The 25,173-nt window shown below is 38.3% G+C and overlaps 1 protein-coding gene across 3 annotated transcripts in view; it reads right to left on the bottom strand.

Moving 5' to 3' along the window:
- LOC132912265 (protein neuralized) overlaps window positions 1-25,173 on the bottom strand; it is a 122,130-nt gene that overhangs the window by 32,653 nt on the left and 64,304 nt on the right. The gene's annotated exons all lie outside the window — the stretch shown is intronic.

Here is a 25,173-nt window from a genome sequence, read left to right as displayed (position 1 = left end):
GATCGGATTAAGGGTAGCGGGAACCCCAGCAGACGCTTAAGACTGCTTAATAGAAACGTTATTTCCATGACTTTGGTCAGACACCCTCGTGGTATCCTCAAGGTAGAAATATCGCAGTCGATCTTAAAATTCATGTGCATTATATTCTTTACAATATGTTGTAATATCCTTCGTAATAACTCTTTATACAATAATTCTCTATAACGTAAAGTTGTAAGACAGTAAAATTACAAAAGAATTGAAATTTGAAATTAAAAAAATAAGAAAAGGGTCTGAGAATTTCGAAACACTATCACATTGAATATTTTCACGAAGAAGGAGCGCAAGACACATGATAAATTTTTTAATGGATGCATAAACATCCACAATCTTGTCAACCGTAAATCTCCTAAATCCCATAAAAATTCATTTTTATCTAAAGGAAAACAGGAGTCTTTGCTGGTTGGCTCCCCTTCAAGGATCACACAAAGAATAGCAAATTCTCCCTCGTTCAGCGAGCTATATTTTCCAGAATCATGGTGGGTTCGGCTTAATTCCCGTGAAAGGAACAGGGAAAAGAGCCGAGCGAATTAACGCGTTAAGCCTTCGTCGCGAGGCGACGCGCGATTTCTATAGAATTTCCACAACGGCGAGCTAGCAGGCGGGGTTGGAGGGGCAGTGTGTTGCGCAATCCTACGCCACCCCCGCCGCCTATCCGGCCATGGGGTTTGCGCGTTGATATCGCAATAGAAGCTGTATCGATCCCGGGCCGACAGGAGACCGGCTGTTGTCAGGGGGTTGATAACGATATGCAAGCTCTATAGACACAGCACGGCTAAAAGCTCCGCGGAGCTTTCAGCCTCTGTCGCGAGGGCAGCCTCCGCACACGCGGCTTCAGCCATTTTTCGCCAAGCGATTCATTGCGATTCAGCATGGATTTAAACTCTTTCTTCGAGTATGCAAATGGAAATCGAGGAAATGTTTGAGTTTTGCTCTAGGAAAGGAAGTTGGTTTTCGGTAGCCAGTTTCCTACACTTCAGATTATTAACTATTTCTCCCATTAAGTAACTAGTCTTGTTATAGGCGAAGAAGTAGATTGTTTACATATTCTTTGGAAGATAGATATCGTCGCGACCATCCTTTTAGGGAGTGAAACGTTTAGGTTTTGATCTGGAGGAAATAGATCTTTGGTAGTGTAGTTTTCTATACCTTTTTGGAAGATATATAAACTCTATATATATTTCTTACATATTACAGATATTTGGACATTTTGTAAATTTTATTCGCTGGTTACTGAAATGTTGCGCTGTGACATTATATCGTTTCCCTGAACGAGAGATCCAATTTTTAGTAGGATCATATTTACTGCAGTGTACATAATCTTGTAGCTATAATTTTGTATTTTCAAATGTTATCTTATGCGGTTGTTACTGAATTGTATTTTTATCGAATGGAAAAGTGGATTTCTGCTTTAATGGATGGCTTTGCAGATCTGTTAAAAGCTCCATAATTTCGCATATATTACAGTTCTTAGATATTATTTTATTCAGTCGTCTCTGAATTATTGCATTTTGTTACCGTACTATTTTTGCTGGTAGATTGGTTTCCTGTTAAAAGTTTTGATATTATTATTCTATACATGTTCGGAATTTGCAAGAATGAACGATCAATATCTTCTCTATGCTTCGATATATCACGAAATATCAAGAAAAGCTGTTTGCTGAATCGACAACTCGTGATTGCAAGATAGCGTAAAAAGCATTTATAGAGGATGAATGAAGGGAACGTTTGATAAAAATAAAAATCGAGGGAAAGAGATAAATTTACTTGGATCTTTCCAATGAATTTGTGCACACGTAACGGAGGAATCATTTTTCCGATCGAAGAGAATTCTCGAAAGACGAATGAATCTTTTCCTCTATGTTCGAGTCACTCTGAGTTTTCGAACGAACTGCGACCAAAAAGGATATTACTTTGGAAAAAATGTGAAACGCGGAAGAGCGTGCCTGGTGTCGGCGGATCGATAAGCGGAGGTTCGATAGCTTTTAGAGTGTTCTGTCGATTTATTTCGAGCACTTTCCCATTAACGTTTGTCGGCGGATTGACGACCGATAGAGGCCGGAAAATCGGGCAGAAATTGGAATGAAATGCTGCACACAAGAGAACGACCGAAATAAAATTCTCTTTTAATTGCTTCCTTGTTTATCCTTTACCAGAGATTAAATTCCTTTTACGAATTATTGAAAAATTGTTGATTGATTGATTCTTTGAACTTGGATAATTCAATAAAATAAGCAAACCATTAACCATTTGCCTTGTTAAAAATTATAAATAACGATTCAGATGTTACAAAACAAGAAAAAAAGGTTACTGGTTATACCTACACTTATTACAAACGGTTGAAATTTGATCGAAACCCAATGGAGGATGATGAAACACGTCCAATTTCCATACCTGCGAACAGATGGTCGATTTTGCGCGTGCTTCGGGAAAGGAAAAGGCACCTTGTTGTCATCGGGATTTGCATGTGAATTCCCATGAACACGACGTACGGATATTTTTTGTTCGTTCAGCTTCTGGCGTAGAAAGGAAGGAAGGAAGGAAGGAAGGAAGGAAGCAGGAAAGGAAGGGATCGTGTGAGGGGAAGCCATTCGAGAAACCAGCAACTTCCCCTCAGGATATTATGGCAGATGGGCCGTGAAGCTTATCCCCCTTAAGATCCTAATGAATCCGCGTGTATAATCCGACCATATTGTGTAAAGATGATTAACGTGGAGAGTAAGAAGAAATTTTTGAAAAATTCCCAGGTGTCGTGAGGTATTTCTTGTTCTTGCGATTACTTTTTAAATTAAGAAATTTTTTTCGAAGAATTCAGGAGGGTTCTAGAGACTTTCACGTGAAATTTTAATCATGTGAATTATTGTATTAATTAATGATTTCAATCTTTTACTTGTTTGTTACGGAAAACTATGTCTAGAGGTTCGAAGTGAACAACGAAATTAAATTAATAGTAAATTCATTTCGTATGTTTAATGTTCCAAAAGTGCTGCTCATATTGGCCATCGAACACAACGGATGCTCTCGAAGTATGTGTCATTCAATTTGCAGATTGAATTTTAGTGGTCAACGCAATGGGAAAATTAAACAAATATTTAAGAAAGCCAAACGATAGATATAAATTAAGAAAAGTATATGAAACAATATAATAAATTATATTACAAATTAACAAACCATATGATCTACTAGCTATTTAAGAATTAAATAACCCGATAAAAGATCAGACTTAGAAACACTAAAGTAAACTAAAAATTAAATAAACTATATGAAATAAACAATATAAAAAATCATATAAAATGATATCTACTACATAAAATATGAGCTACGTAACAAATTAACAAACCATATAATATAAACTACATAAAAAGCCAACAAATTAAATAAACTATAAACTACAGAAAATACTTAAACTCAAATACTGTAAAAATTATTAACGAAATAATATTAGCCCAAAAGAATAAAATACCAGACTTGCATCAAAGACAAAAAGATCACAAGCAAATAACCAAAAATAAACCTTCCACTCTACGATCCTCCGTTACTTCTGCCTGCAATTCATTTCAAGTACCAACATCAATCTTTGGATATTATCGGTTCATTTGCATCACAAAAAGCATTCTGAAATCCCAAGACGCTAACAAGTCGCCCGCCATCAAAGAAAAAGGGGTCGCGAATTACACGAGATCGTCTTGAACAAGGGTTAGACCTAATCTCCATAGAGCTCGTTGATTAATCAGGATAATTCAATCACGACAAGCCGAACGACAAAATGTTCCTCGAAGACTGTCGAGTGGCTATTTGATGTTATCACGGATCGTCCATCGATGCTGAGATCGCTCGAGTTTCCAGACTCCGGAAGAAAAGCTTGGCTAAGGTATAATTAGAGGATAAAAAGAAGCTGAAGGAAACGGTGTGCAGGAGCGGATTAAGACGCCGCATCGGTTTGAACGTCTTTTACTCATCCAACGTTTATTGCTCTCGTTGCTGTGTTCACCGGGAACTTTCTCGGTTTACGCGGGGGTCAATGGTTCACCGTGGTTCTCAGTTTCTATGGAGATGTCGACGGTTTACTGCGCAAACATTGTGCGTCCACTTTTTGTGAAATTACGGTTTTCATATGCAACAAATAGTTGTTTTCCTTATGCTGTATAAATATCACGTTTGTGTCCATTTCATAATTCTGTTGGAAATAATGTTTTGTTCGTCCTTTTGTTTATTTCGAAATATTTTTATAAGATCCACTTTTGTCACTTCAGGTTCCTAAAAAGGACCAGCCTGCTATTTGCAACCCATTTTATAGCAGCATTGATAAAGACAAATATGATAAATACAATGCAAAAAGTATTTCGATTATAACGTATCATTGAGTTTTTAAAATTGTGTTTTTTTTTTGGAAACGCTAAAGGTGGACATAACATTTGTACAGTAAATCATGCGATGTATGCTTTGAAAAATATTCTAAATTTTAGCTCTCATCTAATTATCATTCGGTCATTTGGAAACATTGTCTGAAGTCATGGTATGACAGTATAAATGTGTGTGTATATTTGATACTATAATTAACAGAGCAGTTGCAATCAGAATGGTTTCGGGATTTTTTTAAGGGTTCAAATAATTTTGCTTTAGATAATTTTTTAAACAATTTGTGGACGGAGGCTCGTCTCCCTTTTACGCTGTGTATTTTCTCATATATCGTTCATTTCAGTTTCCTTGGTACAAATTTCGTGCTTTACTTGTCGATGTTTTATTTCGGTCCAGGAATATCTGATCGAGGATTCTGTGTTTATTTAAAGTGTACATGAAATAATATTCAAATAATTGAATTTAGTCCAACGACATTAAGATATTCGAAAATATTAGCGCATGTTTGACAGCTTCCATACGTTTACTTCCTTCCAAATGAAATAGATAGAAATCGTTAAAACGTGTCAACTTGGATCTACCATGTCAGTCCACCGATGATCTTGCGAAGTCTGAACAAATTTAAATAAATTTCGATTTTATAGCAACGGAGAACCGAAAGGGAACCAGCTGCCAGCAGGATGTCGATAAAACGTAACCTTCATCACTATCAAAATACACGTGCATTGCGATATTTTGGAATTCCAGTGGTCTGTTCGCGTTTCATTCGATTGTCGCTAAGAATAGTCAATGAATTCGTTGTCGTATTCCTTTATCTTCACAAAATAGAAAATCTATTTCTCGCCGAATACGATAAAAGCGAAACGTTATAAGAATATACGGAAAAAAAAAAGAATAAATTTATAAAGGTAGAAGTTACAACCCTTTTACCCTCCGGAAAAATTCCACCGCATTATTGTATCCCTTACAATACCTCTAAATAAAATCTCTTAGTATTTCCAAACACAGTCAACGTCTCCAGGATTATTATACCGTCTTATTAAACCTTACACACAAACAAACCTTACCAATATATAATTTGAACACAGATGGAACTACGATTCAAACAAAAAGCACTCAATCTAACCCATTATGTCCAACAACTTCCTAGGTACCCATAACATCTCATAATCCTTCCTCTAACCTTCTTCTTCAAGTACCGCTACACCACCTTAAAATCAAACCGAAACCTCGACCCAACCTCTCTTCATCCTCTAAGCAACCATCTTGAAAAAGCTGGCAAGCAAGAGGTCTCCTCAATTCTCGCGATGTAATTAACAATTAGCGAGGATCCTCGGCTCCGGGACCGGGGCTAATTGTGGCAATTACAGCTGGTTCCCGGCGAACTTCCTGCGATCAGCAACGATAACGTTGACAATGTTGACCCCGGGTACAACGTTGTGGGCGGGTTGAAGACGCGTTCGCAGTCACCGATCGCACGTTCGCCGACACTTGAACTCCTGACACGCGACAATTAAATCATCCACTCGTTGCTAGTCGTCTCGTCTCGCTTTCAGGGCGCCACGCGGGATGACCAATTGAGCGTAGGCCGCGACCAATCGCCTCCGTTGTCCGCGTTCGCCGGGTTTTCGCCAGGCGGACGAGGGAAACTGACAAGAATTCGACCGACTTCCGGCGATTATCGCTGAATCAGCCTCGGACGGACGGGCGGACACGTGGCTCGCGAACTTTTAATTGGGACCTGGCTGCCAGCAAGAACTTTCAAGAGTTTGAAGCGTAGGGGATGAGAATTTCGACGAACGAGATGGTTTCAGCGAGTTTTTAGGGGAAGAAGGTGCGTACTTAACGAAGCATCCGGGTGAACAGAGAAGCGGAGGAAGGTAAATTTACGGTTGAAGCGTGGTTCATCTTGTTGGATTGCTTTGGCGGATTTTTATTGTCCTCGGGTAATTTGAGTAATTTCGGCAAATTTCTCTGCTCCTGGGGCTAAATTGCGCGTTACTCTTTCTTCCGGCTTTCGTCCTTTCTCGTCTATCTTGCTCTGCGATTTGTATATATCAATTTATTTCATTATTCCCTATACAGGAAGGGTGGCGTATAGGGTGGAAAGAAATTTGTCTACTTCAGAAGCGAAATTAGCGGGGTTGTTCCTTTCTCGAGCAATTGCCTTCTCTCGTTTATGTTGCTTTATAATTTGTCGATATTGATGTGTTTTATTAATATCTACGTTCGTAGTATTTTGTAATAAGCTTGTTACAGATTTTTGTCTGATTTTCTGCTTTAGCGAATTTCTCTTTCCCTGCGTTTATCGAGGGTAGAAAATGTTCTCTAGTACATGTTGCTTGCTGTGCGAAAAATTAGTAGGTCGTTCAGTGAAGTAGAATTCTAACGGGGTATGTTCACTTAAAAAATTCAGGTTGGTCGCAATATATTCTGATCTAAAAAGTAGAATTTCCTAATCTTCTATCTCGTTAGTAGACCGTTTGTTCTAATGCCTCATTTTAGACGCACGCATGCAGAAAATCTGAAGGTTTCTCCGCGATAATATCGCTTTTCCTGTATAATATGGAAAATCGTACGATGATCTCTAGCTACTTCGACTCGCAGTATGCGCACCTTGATTTTTTAATCTGATAAAATGAATAATTCATCATAACCACGTACCATACGTAGATACAATAAATCTACTTGTGCTTCTACGCTCGCGGTATCTTCGAAACATCTACAAAACTGGCATTCTCAACTGTATAATTACTCCTTTTCTCTGATATCATAATTATGAATTCAAGTTGAAATTTCAAGTTGTACTTCGTATTAGATAAGCGAGATTTAATAAGAAAGATGTAATTTAAGTCGTCTTAAAATTCAGAGTAAACGAAATAGCATTAACAGAGGAGAAAAATACAAATAGGAAATAATCCCTAAATCCAATGTATCAGTATATCTGAAATAATCTCCACGTTTAGAGATACAAGCGTCTGCGAATTTTATAATATCAGTTTAATCCTGTAACCGCATCCGAAGATACAGCTATCTATCTACAATAATTTCAACATTTCAAAGCACAAAAGCCTGTCTAAAATATTTCTTAAATTCAAAGGTGTACGAATCTAAACAATAATTTGTTAATTCAAAGTAATTTCTAAATTCAAAAATATACCAGAAGCCTGTGCAGAGCATATTTTAAATTTAAAACTTTACGAAGCTATATCTTTCGTATCACCCAATTTAATTTAATTGTTGCGGCTGAGATAACAATGCGCTACACTTGTTTCCAAGCAACTCCTATACACGTCGAACAAACAAAAAGAGAGTGCTAGAGAAGCTGATCGAGAACACTGAGCGCGACTGTTGAAAAAATCGCCACCGTTCAATTCCCGTTTGGCAGCGCGAACGATTTCGATTTGCGGTTTCGCAACATTTGTTCCATTAAAGTCTAGAGTCGGTCCCGTGTTCCCTGGAGTAATACGCGTCTCGAGCGAAGGGCTGGAAAGGGACATCCCTTAAAAAAGTCAGCCTCGAAGCGAGGGCTGAAAGGACCATTGTCCCCGCGGTAACTAACTTTGCTCAGAAAAATGACTCATCCCTGCCGGACGATAAGACGAGAACGAGATCAAACAGATGGGATTGAAAGATAAATTTAACGCTTGAGCGTAAAAAAATGGCCGAGGAATAAAATTAGATGTTGATCCTCTTCAAACGTTTAATAATAGGTCAGATTTATGGAAGAATTTCGGTGAGACTTCAGGAGTGTAGGTTAAGAAGTTTCATTCAATTCATTTCATTTTATTCCGCGAGATAGAAGAATCGAAGGGTAAAAAGGGAATTAGACTTTTCTACCGATGAACTGAAGCTTTATTATTGGCGAACGGAATAAAGTATCGAAGTTAGTCTTCCCTGTCCCGGTGAATTTGTTTTGCGATGTTCTTAATTCTGTTCTTCCACCTCTCAATTTAGCAAAGATATGGAAATCTTTATGCGCATTGATATATTAATTCCTACTATTAATCTTCTGAAGACTTGCATGTCTGTTAATCTTTAAAAAGATCAGCAAAGAGAAAAATGACCGAAACTAGTAAAGACAACAGACAAGCAAAATCGACACGATTTTAACGGTATTAATGAACGATAACTTAATTGAAAATCGATAACGGAAGATAGACAGGATTTATAAAAGGAGCAAATAAGTTACCAAGACTCTTTTCCTATAATGTTTTCTGTATTCAAATGAAATTATCGCCACGATCCGTTGCAAGGTTGCGGAAAGAATTATTTTCCTTGGACGACAGTGACCGTTCGCTAACACAAATTTATCGAGAAACAAGTGCAACGATATTGAAGAATTGATAGGGAGAAACCCAGAAGCTGCCAGGCGAACGCTCTCGAGTTGAAAAATGGCTTCAGCGCCTCGATGTCTCAACGTTTGTTCCATTAAAAGAACGACGAACGCTGCCGGGTGCAGTAGAGCATCCACGGAGAAAAAGGAAGCCTTAAAGAGGCAACCTCGATAAATCTCGACGAAGGGTTCTCCGTAGCAGAACCGAGAGATTCAAGATGACGACGCGAGCAAAGTGCATTGTCGGTGAAAAAGCTCGCGATCGAATGGACCACGTCCCCTTTGTCCTCCTGTCGACGACAGATTCTATTTCTTTCAGGCTGTTGCTAGCAAAATTCACGCATTTGTTACGCTATTATTTACAACGTAACGTCGTTTGTTTGAAATTGTTTGGTGTCTTTCACGAAGATTTCATTAATTGTGATTTCCCATTCAAATAATAGGAATTCATATTCGTAGAAAGAATCAGCGAGAGATGAGTTAACTGGACGTTAACTAAAACGGAATTCCAATAAATTTCATTGTAGCGAAAAATCTTCAATTTGCGATTATTTTCTTTTAACGTTATCGATATTAATGTATCTTTCTAGTGGAATATTTTTGTGATTATCTAGAAAACGAACGGAATATTAGCAATCCTTAATGATCCTTTCTAATCAAATTTCTAGTAATCCTTCCGTAACGGTAAATTAAATCTTCTATTAGAAAAAACGAAGCTATCTTTCGCTATTTTAAAAAATAAGAAATTTATTAATATAGAATTAATATCAAACGTAAATTTATTTTTCCAATTTCTATGCTAGAATTTAGAAATCTAAAATTTCTAACATTTTGCGAATTCTATTTTCCAGGAACCAAATAACGATAATTTTCTTAAATGCTTTGAATATTTGCAATAAAATATTTTTATAACAGGATAATGTTAATTGTAGAAAGTTCGTTACTGAGATCGTTGCAGTGGACAGTTGGAGAAACTAAAAATATATTCCTGCGAGAGTCGATAGCCGAGAATCCACCCTTTAGTTGAAGAGTTCATCGAGAAAACGGGGGCTACTAATCGTTACCAAATGAACTACTCGAAAGCTCTCCTGGCTCGTTCCTCGTTTCTTCTGGAAGCACTTCTATCGACGACAGATGTTCGACCGGAGCTACACTCCGCTCTTTAAGTCAACCGTCGAGCCATTTCGACGATGAAAATCTATTTTCGCGAAATCCAGGCGAAAGCAAGATTAAATGGATGGCCTCTTGCCGCTTCTTTTTTTCCTTTTCGACAATCCGAGAGACTTCTTTCTGTAGCAAATGTGCCGTCGTCGATATTTTATGGAATGAAACTAGTGAGCTATGTTGTTGATTTGAGAAAGAGAGAGAGAGAGAGAAATCAAGATAGAAGAAATAGGAAAATATTATAAAGACGAGTTTGTAGTTTGAAGATGAGGAGGAACAGTGGTTTGAATTACATTTTTTTGCTGACAGTCCACTCTCCACATTCCATTTCTTTTATTCCAAGCTCCACTTTGAAACGACCCTTCTGCTAATCGTTTATAATTTTTTTTATCAAATCGATTATTATAATACTACATATATTATTTTGCGACAATTATAATCCAATTATAGAGCATGCAACGTGAAAAAATGTCACCTTTTTGTTTCACAAATCGAAAAAATCTATGATACGATAAATTTTCTTAAGTAAAATCCAAGCAAAGCGTGAGCTATCCCTAAAAGAAAAAACCCAATTTCACTGTTCTCTAAACCGAAAGAATCGAAAAAATCTTCGAAATAACTTGCAGCGATTCACAATTTTTCGTACTTGGTTAATCAATCAAAAATCCGATAAATAATCCAGATGTAATAAAAATTCCTTTACACTGCAAGCCGTCCCAAACGATTTCACTTTCTGACTCCACGAACTCGAAAAATTTACCTGAATCTTGAAATAATCTGCAGCGAATCATTCGTAATTTTCCATGTCTTGTAATTCAATAAAGATAATAATCCAATGGTGATAAAAGTTGAATCACGTAATTCTTAACTCTTACTCGACGCAAAGTTCAATTCCGAAAAATTCTTGCGCGTTGAATTCATCAACTCGAAGGAACATTTTCAAACCAACTCGAATCCAGTTCAGATGATCAGCGAACCCAAGCAAAGATCAGAATGATCAAGATCGCGCTGAAGGTGTACGTCAAAAAGAAGTGAAACTACGAAGCATAAGAAGCGCGTTTCAGGGTGGATGCGTCTCGTCTGGGTGAACTGACGAATTTCCACAGGAGCGTCGAGCACGTGCGTACGTTAGGCTCGTACGCATCCATTAAGTGGCCGCGACTTCCGGTACGCGCACCTCGTCGAACCTGCACGTGCTGTCTGGGGTGTTCACGCACCTTGCTTCCGCGAGTTCCAAACGCGTACAAGTACTCTGCGGCTATCCTTGCTTGGATATCGTGTAATTCCTCTCATACTATTTCTCGCTTCGAGTCAGTTATTATATCTTCTTCTTCAATTTTACGATCTTACGTATATAGTTGTGGTCTAGAGCATAGGAAAAGTGAAGTTTGTAAGAAGAACTGCAGCAAGAAAGAGGAGGATGGAAGGATCGCAGGATATATATTTTCAGCTGTTAACTGAATCGTTCGGAAGTCACGCTGATTAACTCTATAAATAGACGTATTCAGGGCCGATTACAGACGTGATATTTTTTTAATATTCATTTTATTTTTAATATTCACTGACCGTAGAAGATACAATTACTTACGCAACTCCCTTGTGGGTAATTTTATGGACATACATCGTTTGATTTTCAAGATGCTCAGTGCTAACTGTATTGTATTACAATATATTATTATACTTAGATATTACATTTAAATTTTATAGACATATTATATTTTAATTTTATTATATAGTATAATATAATTTATATTTATAAGATACGTGTATTATAATTTTTGAGATTTGCAATAAAACGGCTAGTAAAATGAAGAACTTCGTTAGAAATGGAGTTCAGCTCTTCACGTCAATTTGACTGCTGACGAGCTAAATAGTGAAATTTTTCGAATGTACATATTCAAATAAATTAATCTCTTAAATGAAGAAGGAGAATGCGAAATGTACGTAGATCTATCGTAGCTCGATTAACAAAGGATTCTCGGCGCTTGATATTAAGAATGACTGAACAAGGTTCAACACTGAAAATATTCCTTCAATTGTAAGATAAAAAGGAACAGGAAGGACGAAAAAGATAGCACATTGCTCGTGGAAATCTCTTTCACGATAGCGTTCAGGTACACTACATCGATAACGCGAGTTTCCGGTTTGTGATTCAGTCTCGTTTCCGTCCTCCGTATCTGCTTTGCAGGAAGTTCGAAAAACTAGCAAATACCTGACCGATAAAAGACATACGACACAGAAATCTTCGAAACTGGATCATAACCAACTTGCCAAACCACTTCAAGCAGAAAACTTGACATCACAGACGCGGAGGCTTCTAAACTTCGAGTTCAGAAACTTATCAAGTATACGGGAACTTGACTAGTTTCTAACTGGGTAGGTAGCAAATGCAATTTTCTTGAAAAACGAAGCCTCCAACGTAATATTTCATTCCTCGAGTTTCGTCTTATTTTGAGCCACAGAAGGTTTCCCCTGATCACATTTATATCGCGAATTTTAATCCACTCTATATATATGAGATTCAAAATGCTATTATCACAGAACGAAACCATTTTAGTTAACCAATATCGAACACCTCTCTCTAATTTTCTTTAGTATCCAAGTAACATTAATTATTATTCAAACTTACTATTTGTATTACGATTACGTCAAGTTCTACCCAATTTTATCAAACACAAAACAGTATGCAAATACTATTGAAATCTCTATGAATTATTCCCAACATCTCCCTTAAAAACACGATCCTATCTACCTAATATCCTGATATGTCTCTTAAACCAAATCTCCAACAAACAGCCGAATCGTTGGTCGAACAGGTCAAAAGACAATACAAAGATAACACGCGAAAGCAACATTCTATTTGCCAAAGGCCTAAGTCTAACCAGAATAGATAGGAGCCGAGTAGCGCCGTAAGGACAAGGCGCCTACGTGCGTAAAATCTACTCGCTCATCCTTATCTAAATCCGCGATGGAACGCTTGGCAACGCTTTAACGGACATGAATGAACTATTCTTGGAAGGATGAGGAGTCGAGGAGGATCCTTTAAAATGGGCGATCCTTTAAAATAGAAACGGTTCCAACCGATTAAACGGTCCTGCCAGCTGACAGGGCACGCGGAACCATTGGTAAACCGGTTTGCGAAACGCTTGTGGGAACAAAGACGGGTTCCATTCGCGATGCTGTGACGTCACAGGTTGAGCGGAAAGTGGGTGGATGGGTGTGAACGCACACAAACTAACCTGACCAGTCAGTGAGGACGGTCAGTGATCGGGCTGCTCGAGGAAGCTGGCTCCTCTTTGCCACGTGAGCGAAGATCTTCCACGACCAGACGACTATGCACAGTGATCAACTTGTGGATAATCGTGGAAGTGAACTTCTTTCAGAATTTCAGGTTTTCATACGTTTGTTGGTTGGCATTTAAATTTCAGAGAAATGCTTTCCAAAGATTATATCGTAGGTTTCCTGCTTGGAGGAGTCGATTCCCTGTTTGTTCGAGACTTTTGAAGCTTCCATCGTGGATCTTGGATTCTCTTAATTGCGAGGAATAATTATTAAAATTTATTTGTTGATTGACTGTAGGGAAAAACAGGGTGAAGTCTTTTTTCCAGTTAAACAAGAGTTATTTAACAAATATGTTAAGATATAGACGAAGATGGACCGTCTATGCGATCAAGGATCGAACAGTGAAAACCTCAAAGGTGTCGATTGAGTAAACAGAAAATCAATTCCTGTTATCTAGCTCCTGAAATCTACGTTATAACGATGTCTCCTATAAACGAGAACCAGCTTCATATTATAAGCATGTATTAGGACACCTAGTGATATTTAGTACAAATTGCTCTTTACTACTTTCACATTCTACGTGTATTATTTGCGAACCTGATATGCATCATACAGTGGTTACGAAAAGTATTATCGCACACCCTTATTTTCCAGTGCAGTGTTTTTTTTTTCTCAGGTTTTACGTTTCATTTTCATAGCGTTAAATTTTTAATCACGTTGAGTAATCACACGAAAGTGCTATATTATGTGTCATAAGAAATTTGATATTCTTGAACTTAATGAGTATATAAGTACTATAATAAATACAACGATGTACCAATACTTTTTGTATTAACTATACATGCCTTACAATTAGACCGCAGATTTTCATACATTCATGAGAAATATAACAACATAATAATGCACAGAATGCACCCAACGTGCAAAGGTATGTAAAATATGCAAAGTTTACGACCAGTCGTGGAATTTAGTAGATAAAACATTGTGTTCTGTTCCTTTATTTGCCTTTATAAAAATATGAATTTCTACTAATAACACGAAATACCAATTATTCTCAAGTCTCGGAATAAATGTAACAAATAAACAGGTGTCCCAATACTTACATACCAATCCACATTAGTCAATGCAAATTCCTCTGAGAAACCGTTTTGCAAGACTATCCACGTAATCCACGCAAAACACGTCAAAGACTGCGACAAGAGTAACAGATCGATGGCAGGTTATTGTTCGATTGGATCGATTCTCTGGGCACTCGACTTACGCAACGAACGTTCGTTGTCCGAAGGAATTTCGTCACGAATCCATTCGACAGCTCACCGGTTCGACCTTAAACGGCACATGAGTCACGGTGGTTGTCGACGGCCTTTTTCTCCGTCTAGGAAGCGGCCGAGGACTGTTCGAGACACGTGTCGTTATCCTGGTGTGCGCCGCCATACCCGCGACTCTCTTTCCACCTGCGTTTCGCCGCGGAGCTGAGATCGCCAACTGAGAATCTCTGCCGCGGGAGGGCCGAGTGATTCACCGAGGCAAAAAGAACCAGAAAAACCGCGAACGAGCCAGGCAACGGAGGAACGGACGCGGAATAACCCGATGCGTATCCCGGGAACTCGAGAAAGAGAGAGAGAGAGAGATTCTGATCAGAAACCTATGCTCTGAGTGTGAACTGTGCACCTCAGAAATCCCCTGTCTTTTGGTGATTCATACGTGAACATACGTGTGCTTTGAAAATGCATTTTTGGGGAATTTCGTTATTAATCTGTGATTCGTGAAAGAAGTTTGTATTCTGTAAGCCCTGTGTTCTCTGTGATCCACATATGTATGGAGTTTGCATCTTGGAAGCTTTCTCTTTTACCATTTGTGATTCGTGTACGAATTTTGTATCTTGGGAATTTTCCATCTGTAGTTTGTGACCTGTACGCGGACTTTGAAAACCTTCTTTCCCTCGTGTACTGTGTGTTGACCAAGTACTATAGCTTGGAAATGTTTTTGTGATTTGTGCGATTTTGTGAATTTTGAACTCTGGAAACATTCTGTTGTGTCCTGTGTGTTAAGTTTGTACCTTGGAAATGTTTCTGTGATTTTCAATTTTCAATTGCGTCGCAATTTTCAGCATTTTTCAAATTTCCAACTTCTGTGATCTGAAAGTGACTCTTAAACTTTACATACTTCATGATCTATGTACAATCTGTACACTTTGAAAGATTTCATTTTTGTGATCTTCATCGATTGCGATTCATGCGATACATTTTGAGTTCCTACGTATTAAAATGAGGGAATTTTTAGAAAATAATCGAATATAATTTTCCGCTTTTCCTAACTTGATCTCAAAGTGAGGATTGATATTTATGAATAATGGGGATTAGTTTTATTTGGAAGTAATGCTTGGACAAGGCATTAGGGGATCAAGATTGCGGTTTAAGAAGAGGCTGTCATCGTTTCGTGGCACGTCTAAAAGGTTCACAGAGAACGATCTTGCTGGTCATTGTCTGAGAAGAGTGGTGGTTGAAGTTTGTTACGTTCGCGGGAATGGCCTTCGTGATGTTGCTTTTTTGGAACGTCAGGTATAATAACGAACTAAGGAAGGAAAAACTGTGATGATTTACAAAAAGCTACGATTTAGATGTCTTGTAGGATACTACGTGAGATAAAGTTCTATAGATAGAGAAGAAGAATCATTGAATAGGACGAAGCTTGGAAACTAGACAGCATTGGCTATAATTGTCTTTTTTCTTTCTTTAAAACTATTTTGTTTAAAATAATTGATGACTCCGACAGAATTTTAACAGAAACATAAACTACAATACAGATATAACAATAATACATTATAACAGTAACAAATTCTAAAGTCATAAAGAAGTCAAAACATAAACTGTAACAAACTCTTAAAATTACATAATTCACAATAAAAATAACATACACGTATCACGAAAAATAGTTAATAACAAGGTATGTAACAAACCAAATAACAAAAATCAGAGATTAACTTACAACCGTGTAACTTCCGCTTGCAAGCACAATTTTTCACAAAACAATGGCATCTCTATGCTCTGTACCAGTTTAACACGAACAAATGTGATTCGCTTTCCGTTTTTTCAAATCTGCTTCATTCTTCTTCATTTTTTCCCAGCGAAGGAAAATTTCCCTTCTTCCTTTGCCGGTCGATTTGGTATTTCTATACCATCTACACGATTCCTCTATTCAGGCAGAATCGAAGCTGGCAGATCGAAAGTAAGCTCGTTCCACGAGTTTATTGTCCGAATAATGACCGTGCCTTGCGATTCGAGATCCGAGAAGCCTCGCCATTTCGATGCAACGTGAGCTCAGGTAAAAAGCCAGCGCCGAAAGTTTTAAAGGCTCGTCAGCTGTTCGAATGGCTGTACGCTCGTTTCTCCGCGAGAAGCTTCTTCTCTTTTTCTATCGAGCAACAGCAGGGGTAGGAGGAACAAGGAAGGGTGGCGAGAGAGATAAACGCACGAGGGTTGACCGAGCACAGCTGCTATCCTAGAAGAATGATCGAGTCGAATGTGAATTCTGTCAGACGATCGCGCTTCTTGCTTTTCGAACGAAGACGCCGCCTGTGCAGCCATTAAAGTCACCGAGCCAGACGTACGGTTCTGCCTTGTTGAATTATTTTTTGGAATTTTCGCTGGCTAAATTCTTCTTCCATTTTCAGATTTATTGGCGCAGGATGAAAGGCAGACTTTTTGTAAATGGAAATGTCTGAATGGATGTGGACTTTTTTCTACGAATACTGTTGCGATATTTTTTCTTTTTTCTTCTTTTTTTTTGTGAAATTTATGGTTCTAGTTGATACGAAAGAAATATCTTTTTGAGATTAGATTTTAAGGAGCATCTAATTGCTAATTTTGAGGAGACATATTTGTTTGAGTTGCTTTTATATGATACAGAGTTCTTTTGTTAGTCAAAGTTTCAAGGAAGTTATAAATTCCTTTTGTAATATTAAGGACTGTAGAGAGAAATATAATTCAATTATGTCATACGTATTTTCAGTATAATTGAAATTCGTTATTGTTTCCTTGTATCGTTCTTTTGGGTGGATATTTACCGCAGTTGTTTTAGATCACGTATAAAGATATACTCTTTAAATCGAGGTTGCAACGAGATTTGGGCTTTTCTTTCTAAGAATCGTCGTGCAAATGTTTCTTTTTTTTTTTTAATCATAAGCTAAAAGCAAGTTTCTTAAACTAGGTAACTGAAAATTGAAATGAATTTAACACCAGGATAGTAACTAAGTTAAGTATATAGCAGCAACTTGTCGCTATACGCGAAGTACATGAACTATAAAAATTCAGAACCTGATGCCAACTTCCACAGCTTCAGGCAACGTAAATAAAAGAGCAAGTTTCGTTCTTCAAACTGAAGGTGTAGAATCTTCCCAAGAGAAGTGGAAGCAAAAAACCTGAGTTTGTTCGGTGATGAAGCAGAAAACAAAACAGATTTTTTATACGAACAAGAGAAAGAGAAGCAGAGAGAGAGAGAGAGGAGAATAAAAACACGAGGGAGAGCAATGTTTTATGGGCTGCACGTGTATTGTCTGTCCGATGGAAAATGTTTAAAGGAATACGGTTCAAAGACCTCCCACAAAGTGTCGCGCAAAAAGGTGCGCACGTAGCGTTGGTCTCTTGAATCTCTTCCACTAAAGAAAATTCGACACGTAAAAGCGGAAGACTAAGCACGGGAAAGAGCGAAAAAGATGAAAAATGGAACAGTTGGGTCTTTCAGCCCCGGTCGTAAACCCGAAGATCATTAAATTTGAAGATTTCTCGCGTCGAGTTTTCTCCCTTTCAACGCCCCTCAAAACTAAGCTCGTTTCAGCCATGTAAACTCCATGACGTAAACTTCCTTTATTATATTAAAAAAAAAAAAAAAAAAATATAAGAAATTGGTTTGGAACTGGAAGATTCTCTTTTGTTATTTAACAGGGTTGAATAACGAAGGACAAATACTTCGAAGAGAAAGAGAATCTTTTCTATGACATTTGCAAAAAAATTGAGAATCGATGATAATTTAATTGTTCTATTGTTCAATCCTTTTTTATTAATTTAATAAAAATGTATATTCCGAATGGAAAATAAACGTCTGTTTTGCGATGGTTATAGCTACAAGTGGATCGAAATCTTTTACCGTATAGAAAAATGTCTCGATGCAAGGAGTTAAGAAACGCTGATTCGGAGGTCGAAGGATCGTCGAGGAAACGGCTCTAGATTTCGATCGATTGATTACAATGGACTGTTGTGAATGAGCATCGACGTAGAAGAAAGGGGGCATTGTACAACAAAACCATAACGCATCGTCGTAACATTTCCCATTCCTTAAGCAGTAAATCAGAAATCTAGTTTCACAATTCAGTATCTCAAATAGCTACTACACTTCCTACAAATCCATTTAACATTCGAAGAAAAAAAGGCCATGAAATCACTCTACAAGTGCTACGAAATTCCTAAAACCAACCCTAAACATAAACTTCTCTACAATTCAAGAAATCACTCCTTAGAATCCTACTTATTCCATTAACGAATTAAAAATACTTAATCTTAATTCCCGTCCCAGTTACAACCGAAACTGGAACAATTCTAAACATTATCGACTGTTCTTCGATCCCTTTCTAAAATCCTACCCCAATTAACGTTCGAAAGAAAAAAGCAAGACACTGCATCAGGGAGGAGAAATTTCTAAAATTCCAATTCTAAACACTAGCGACTTGTCCGCAATCCGAGAAACAGCTTTCAAGAATTCTATCTACCCTGTTAACACACCAACCTAAAAGGCCGAATCTTAATTTCTCCGTGAATCGCAGCGGAAACCCAAACAACTTCCGAGCCGTCTAGCACCCTGCATGCAATTCCGCGACCCAGAGAACTCGCAAAGAAAAACAGACGGAGAGAGAGAAAGCGAGGAAGAGGAAGAAGAACCGGATGCGCGCAAGTTCGCGAGCAGTCAGGACGAGGTTGGCGAGATTTCTCGAATAATCCGCGATTATTCAGACGGCCGCGACCCAGACTCCGACAGGGCCTTTTTGTCCTTTCAGCGTGCATTGTCGCATCTGCAATTCGTGAAAGATTCGGTGGCTCGCGGGGGAACGACGTCTGGCTGGCTGGTGGAAGACAAAAGTTGGCCAAGAGGCGAAAAAAAAAAAAAAACAGAGAAGAAAGAAGAAGAAAGAGAGACAGCTGGTGGGTGGTGGAGGAGAGTTTCCACTTGGCGAAAGCTGTCGCCGACAATGGCGAACGTTCTTAGAAAGAGGCTCGTCGCGCGGCCGGGAACAACAGATATCTGATGAGAACGGGGTGCACCGGGAAACGTTGAAGGGTGACGAGCGAAAAAAAAAAAGAAAAGAAAAGAAAGAAGAGGGGGCAGAACGAACGCGCGTCCTTCTTGCTCCTCCGTTCTTTTTGGAGGAGTTCGTTTCGTTTGTCTTCGTCGTTCTTGGCTGGCGAATCATCCATTGAGAAGAAAGTCGGTCAACGAGGAACGTCGACGATACGGTTCCGTGACGGAGCCACCGTGTGACGAACTTCTGCAGCGAGACTAGAAAATAACCGGGATGACGACCACGCCTGGAGGATGCTCCCTTTGGTTCTCGCAGCCAGACGATTCTTTGAGGCTTCTCCCTTGGCTCATGGACGTTTGTCGAAGGGTTGTTTAATCGCGAAGGGGTTGCAAAGAGAAGATTTGACGGTTTGGAGGTTTGTTAGGGTGGAGGGTTTTGTAATTGTGATATTTAGAAGAGGGGAAAGTTGGATGTGGTGTTACAGTAATCTGTGAGTTCACAGAGTCGTGTAATTGAGATGTTGCGGTTGGAAGAAAAATTGGAAAATAGGAAGCTAGATTCTCGACGATTTATTATATTTATATATATCGTATATCTGTGAGTTATGTTGAAAACGCACAATATAAATATTCACACGAAAGAAGAGTGGGAATATGTTGAAAATTTTTAAGAAATTATTCATGATTCGATATACCAGGTGCTTAATTTATGGGACAGAAATATAGAAACAAATGTACATGTCATTTTATGCAAATACTAGAACCTACGTTATCCGTGAAGTGATTTGTTTCTCGGGAATTGAATACCGATCGACTTACGTAACGAAATTAAGAATTTTATAAAAAGTATGTCTAGAATTTATCAGTCCACCTTGGCTCGTTTTTAAACAACACGTATAAAATACCAAACGATATGGATCGAAAGGAGTATTATTTCGAACGGGATCCGAATTAAACGTTGAAGCGAGGAAAAAGGGGTAAAACGAGGGCTCGAAGCCCGAATCCCTTTGGTTTTGTCTCTCATCAGAACTGGCAAATCACCCATTCAGCAAAAAGTCGGTCAACGACGAACGGTAGCCGCAACGATACAAATCCACCCCCGTTGACAGAGTCGCGGATAAGCGCGGTATCTGGCCGTTGTTCGCTGGAAAACGACGGAAACGAGGGGATGAACGGGGGGTTTGTGCGCGAAAATAACGGAGGAAATGACGACTTCAGCCGGAGGACTTCTCTTTCAACGACCTACTTCCATTGTGTCGCAGCAGTCCTGCTTCTGCTCCAACGGAAGGAGAACCACCGTAATGGAATATTAATATTGGGGTTGTTGAGAAACTTCTGTCTCTGGGGTGCGTTTCGTACAGAGAAGCGGCAGATTTCCAAGCAGTTTCTTATCTACTATAGAATTTTGGTTGGCGACTTTACACCGGGTACTTCGCATTTTCGAAGAGGGACTCCCTGGAGAAATTTGGAAAATCATTAGCACGAACGTATCGTTGTAAATACGCCAGCACTCACAAGCCTCAAGACAGTCCTTATATTTTCTTGAAAAGTGGAGAAGGTTAAGTAACTGTTAAAAGACCATTTAATCCGACAAGAATATTAGCAGTTTTTCTAAAAATACGTACAATTTACAGTTCATAATCTACATAGAAGATATTGAGTTTATTGAAGACAAAACGTATCCTGAGAATTTTGAGAGTGCATGTACAATTATCGTCCTGATGAATTTTTTGAAGAAAATGTATGTAATTAAATATGCATCGAAGAAACGAATGCAGAGATAGTACAATGTAAGAAAGAAATTGAACGTTGTTTATAATACAGTAACATCGAATTGCATCTAATCTGACTGGAAGAAAAAGATGTATCCATAAATTCGAATCCTCCGGAAGAATTAACAATACGTAACATTTTTGTCCACGTGATTATTCATAAAATATAAAGCGACTTCCAAACGAAAGAAAACGAATGCTACCTGTTGTGGACAAAAAGTCCAAAACTTGACCATCGACTTTTTCTCCAAGAAGAAAAAGAGGAGCGAAACACATTCGATATCCAGGTAGATGATGATATTAATAAAATATTCATCCTTCGTCTCATTAGCGGATAGAACATTTCCAGCGAGCTAGCATATAGGTTATCGGATTTTCCGGGAATAACCGACAATCTTTAACGTCCTCGAGAGGCGAAAGTGGATCGTGCAAGTTGCTAAGAATATTCGATTCGCTCTATTCAATGCTCCTTAGCGACGATATCCCGGTGTTCCTCCCCTTTCGATATCATTGAATGCGCGATCACGACGTGTCCCTGAGCTGAACTCGAAATTAGGAAAGGGAAAGTGGAAGGATGAGAATAGAAGGCTCATATTCCTGTTATAAAGCTTGCACCGGATGACCGACTTCGATTTTCCATTACAGTCTCGCGGTTAAAGGATATCAGATGAAACTGTGGCCGAGGATATCGAACTTGGTCACGATTTATTAACCATCTGCATATAGTGAAATTAGGTTACGTACGGTGGCTACAAATATTATCTGTACCATTATTTTCCAATGAAAGCGTTCTCTTGTCAGGTTCCACGTTTCGTTTTCAAACTATTAAACTTTTAGTGTTAAATTTTTCTAGTCGTACGAAAGTACAATCGATTGATATGAAACTTAATGTACTTGAACTTGATTAATTAATATATAAACGCTGTGACAAATATAACAACGTACAAATACTTTCCCTAGGCACTGTATATCGAGATTTAAATCTTTTCAGGTTTCCAGAGTCGTTTGATTTATTTAATACGATCTTATTTATTCACTGGACTCGATAAAATGATGTAACGAATCGGATCGGGCGCCGGATAAATTTTGTAAAGTTTAGAAGATTGTCAAACACGATCTTAGAAATCGTAGAGTCACAAGTGTGTACAAGTAAATGAAAATGACTGAAGAATCGTGACAGGGCTAATCTAATAGTAAGTAAACGCGTAGTTGGCGGCACGCCGCTGCGTCACAGGCGTTTTTATTTTATGTCGAGGAACCTTTCACTTCGACGCTACGTGGGAAAACAGCGATTAAAAATAAAGGAAGCAGCGGGAGCGCTAACGATCCTGTAGGAAAGGTTCCTCGGAGCCCTGCAGCCTTCTAACGACCTTCCGAGGCATCATCATCAAGGGCCGAGTTAAATTATTCATTTGTCCTGAGAGATAGAGTACGCTTATTAAGCATTGCTTTAACATTTTATTTGGATCACCTATGATACTTAATTAAATATTCTATTTTTGTACTATATCCAGGTGAAAGCTATTTCAATTTTTACATTAGATTCTTGACGTGATTGAAATTGCCATTTACCATTTATGGAGTAATTTTCAATTAGTATTAGAATAAGTTTCAATTAATTTTCCACGCAGACCATTAAAACCGACAAATACCACGATTCTGAGAAATATTAAAATTAAAAGCTACCGCACGTTGGATCTGCTTTCTTAATTAATTTTAATTTGTTAAAGAAATTGAGAAGAATAAACAGAGATCAAACGTTGCGAAATTTATTTGAAATATGACAGGAGCATCGACAAAGGACTTCGCGAAAGTGGTTTTAATCTGTGTCAAACGGAAAGTTACATTTTATCTCGAGATCGTGTTTCCTTCGAGATGCTCCGACTAACTGAACTTGCGATACACTCGGAACCGGGTCACGGTTATTTTATTAAGATGTTTCTTCAATAAAGTTATTTCTAGAATACCTCTACAAATCATTCTCTATTGGAATTCCCTACCAGGAAAGTTCATTCGAACATTCACTTAAAAATATAAAATCAGTTTTTATCCGATTCTAAGTATCGTATTATAAAACGAAATTTCACGAATTAAGGAAGCAGATATTCCCAAGTGTACGATGAATCACCTAAAAAGACCTAACGTAGACGTAGACAAGCATAAATTCATATTTGCCGATGATTAATCAAAAATCCCAAAGATATTCAAACTCCAGGCTTCTGTGGAATCGAGAAGAAACAAAAGCAAGATAACGAGTGCTATGACGTGTAATAAAAATTAGTAGATACATCGTAATCATTTCTATTTCAATAAGAATGAATGCTAAAACGTCGTTAAAACATCTAGCAAGATAAAAGATCGAGAGAAGTCGTTTCGATGGATTTGGTAGTTTCAATATAGCCATTAAGCTCGTCATAGAACAGTATCTACTATTGCCATCCTACGATAATCCACGATATAACGAGGTAGTAAAATGTGTCAAAGTTCACAGCAATCGTTAAACCGCGGCTATTTATGCAAATTCGTATTGCTACGAAAACAGCTAAAAATTACATTCGCTGTTACAACGAATAGCTATATGCTATCGATATTTTACACATTTTCCCTTATCGCGTGTATTTCACGCATCTCCGCGGTTTCAAAATTTTAAAAATATCAATTAATTTGCGAATCTATGGGAATTAACGGAATTAATTTTCTAACGTGCTCGATATGCTACACTGCGATAGTTTGGTAGCTTCGACATCTCAAGCTTCGCCATCGTGCAACAATTTCTCGAAAAATCACACCTCAAGATCTTTCCTTGTTAGTCAGCGAGAAACAACTCGATGTCAATAGACGATCGGTGTACGGTATTTCCAGCGACTGTAACACAGCTTTGTATGTACGCTACTTTAGACGCGTGAGAGCCACGACGTAGGTACTGTTACAACGTCAATGTGCTCCTGTTCCGTGTGACAAAAGCGCTGGCCACCCCTTGTCCAGGCGAACGAGCCGGGACCGGTTCCATAAGGAAATTACCAGCAGCTTAATTTCACGAGACGAATACGGGTGTGCGAGTTATGTCAACGTTGCTTACATGCAGGGTGATGTATGGGTCTCGAGTGAGCATATTTTCACCGTATAATGGGTCAACATGGCTATCTTCGAGGGAGCCACCAAAGCGATTTTCTGTACACTTGGAAGAGTTGAGAGACGTAGGTAACCAGAGTAAGCAAAGAGGGCAAGTTTGCGGAATTCGCGAATGATTTTCGAGCATATCGAAACAGGCTTGAAGCGCAAACAAAGAAACAACGTGCAAAAGTCGCGTAAATATAAAATTATTGAGAGATGTGCGTAAAGTTATACGTTGTTTTATAATTATATGTTTCGTAAGTTGTACGTTATAGAAGTCGGAGACTGAAAAATTTCCACGATTCGAATAGTATTCGAAAACTTTCGAGAAGTTGGAAGCTGGGAAGCTGAAGTTGAAAAGAGAAATGGTTAAGGAGATTAAATTTTACTGCGTTATGGTCTTCTAAGATGGCTCTATTATTCTAATGCAAAGTGGTCAGTTTCTTTAGAAAAGTTTCCCAAAATTTGGAACATCCATGAACAATGAAAAATTTGCATGTGTTTCGAAATCAAGAAATGGACAGAAGGCGACAGAAGCACAAAGCTGTCCTTTCTTCAAAGGAAAAGATAGATATTCTGGGTTCTATATGAAGAATTACGTTGAAGAATTGTATACCTATAATTCCTTGGAAAAGTTTTCGAAGAATTCACTGATGCAAAGGAGCCAGCTACGAAAATTCAAAGTGCGAGAGAAAATTTATGAACAAGTTGCAGCAACCAGGTTTATTGACCTTTTGTTACTACTCGCTGATATACCACATATAGATATTCTTTAGATGTCATAATTAATAATCTCATACAGTCTATCAATTGCAA

Source organism: Bombus pascuorum, chromosome 11 (assembly GCF_905332965.1).
Source record: "Bombus pascuorum chromosome 11, iyBomPasc1.1, whole genome shotgun sequence".
NCBI classification, from domain to species: Eukaryota; Metazoa; Arthropoda; class Insecta; order Hymenoptera; family Apidae; genus Bombus; species Bombus pascuorum.
This window is presented reverse-complemented; position numbering and strand designations above follow the sequence as displayed.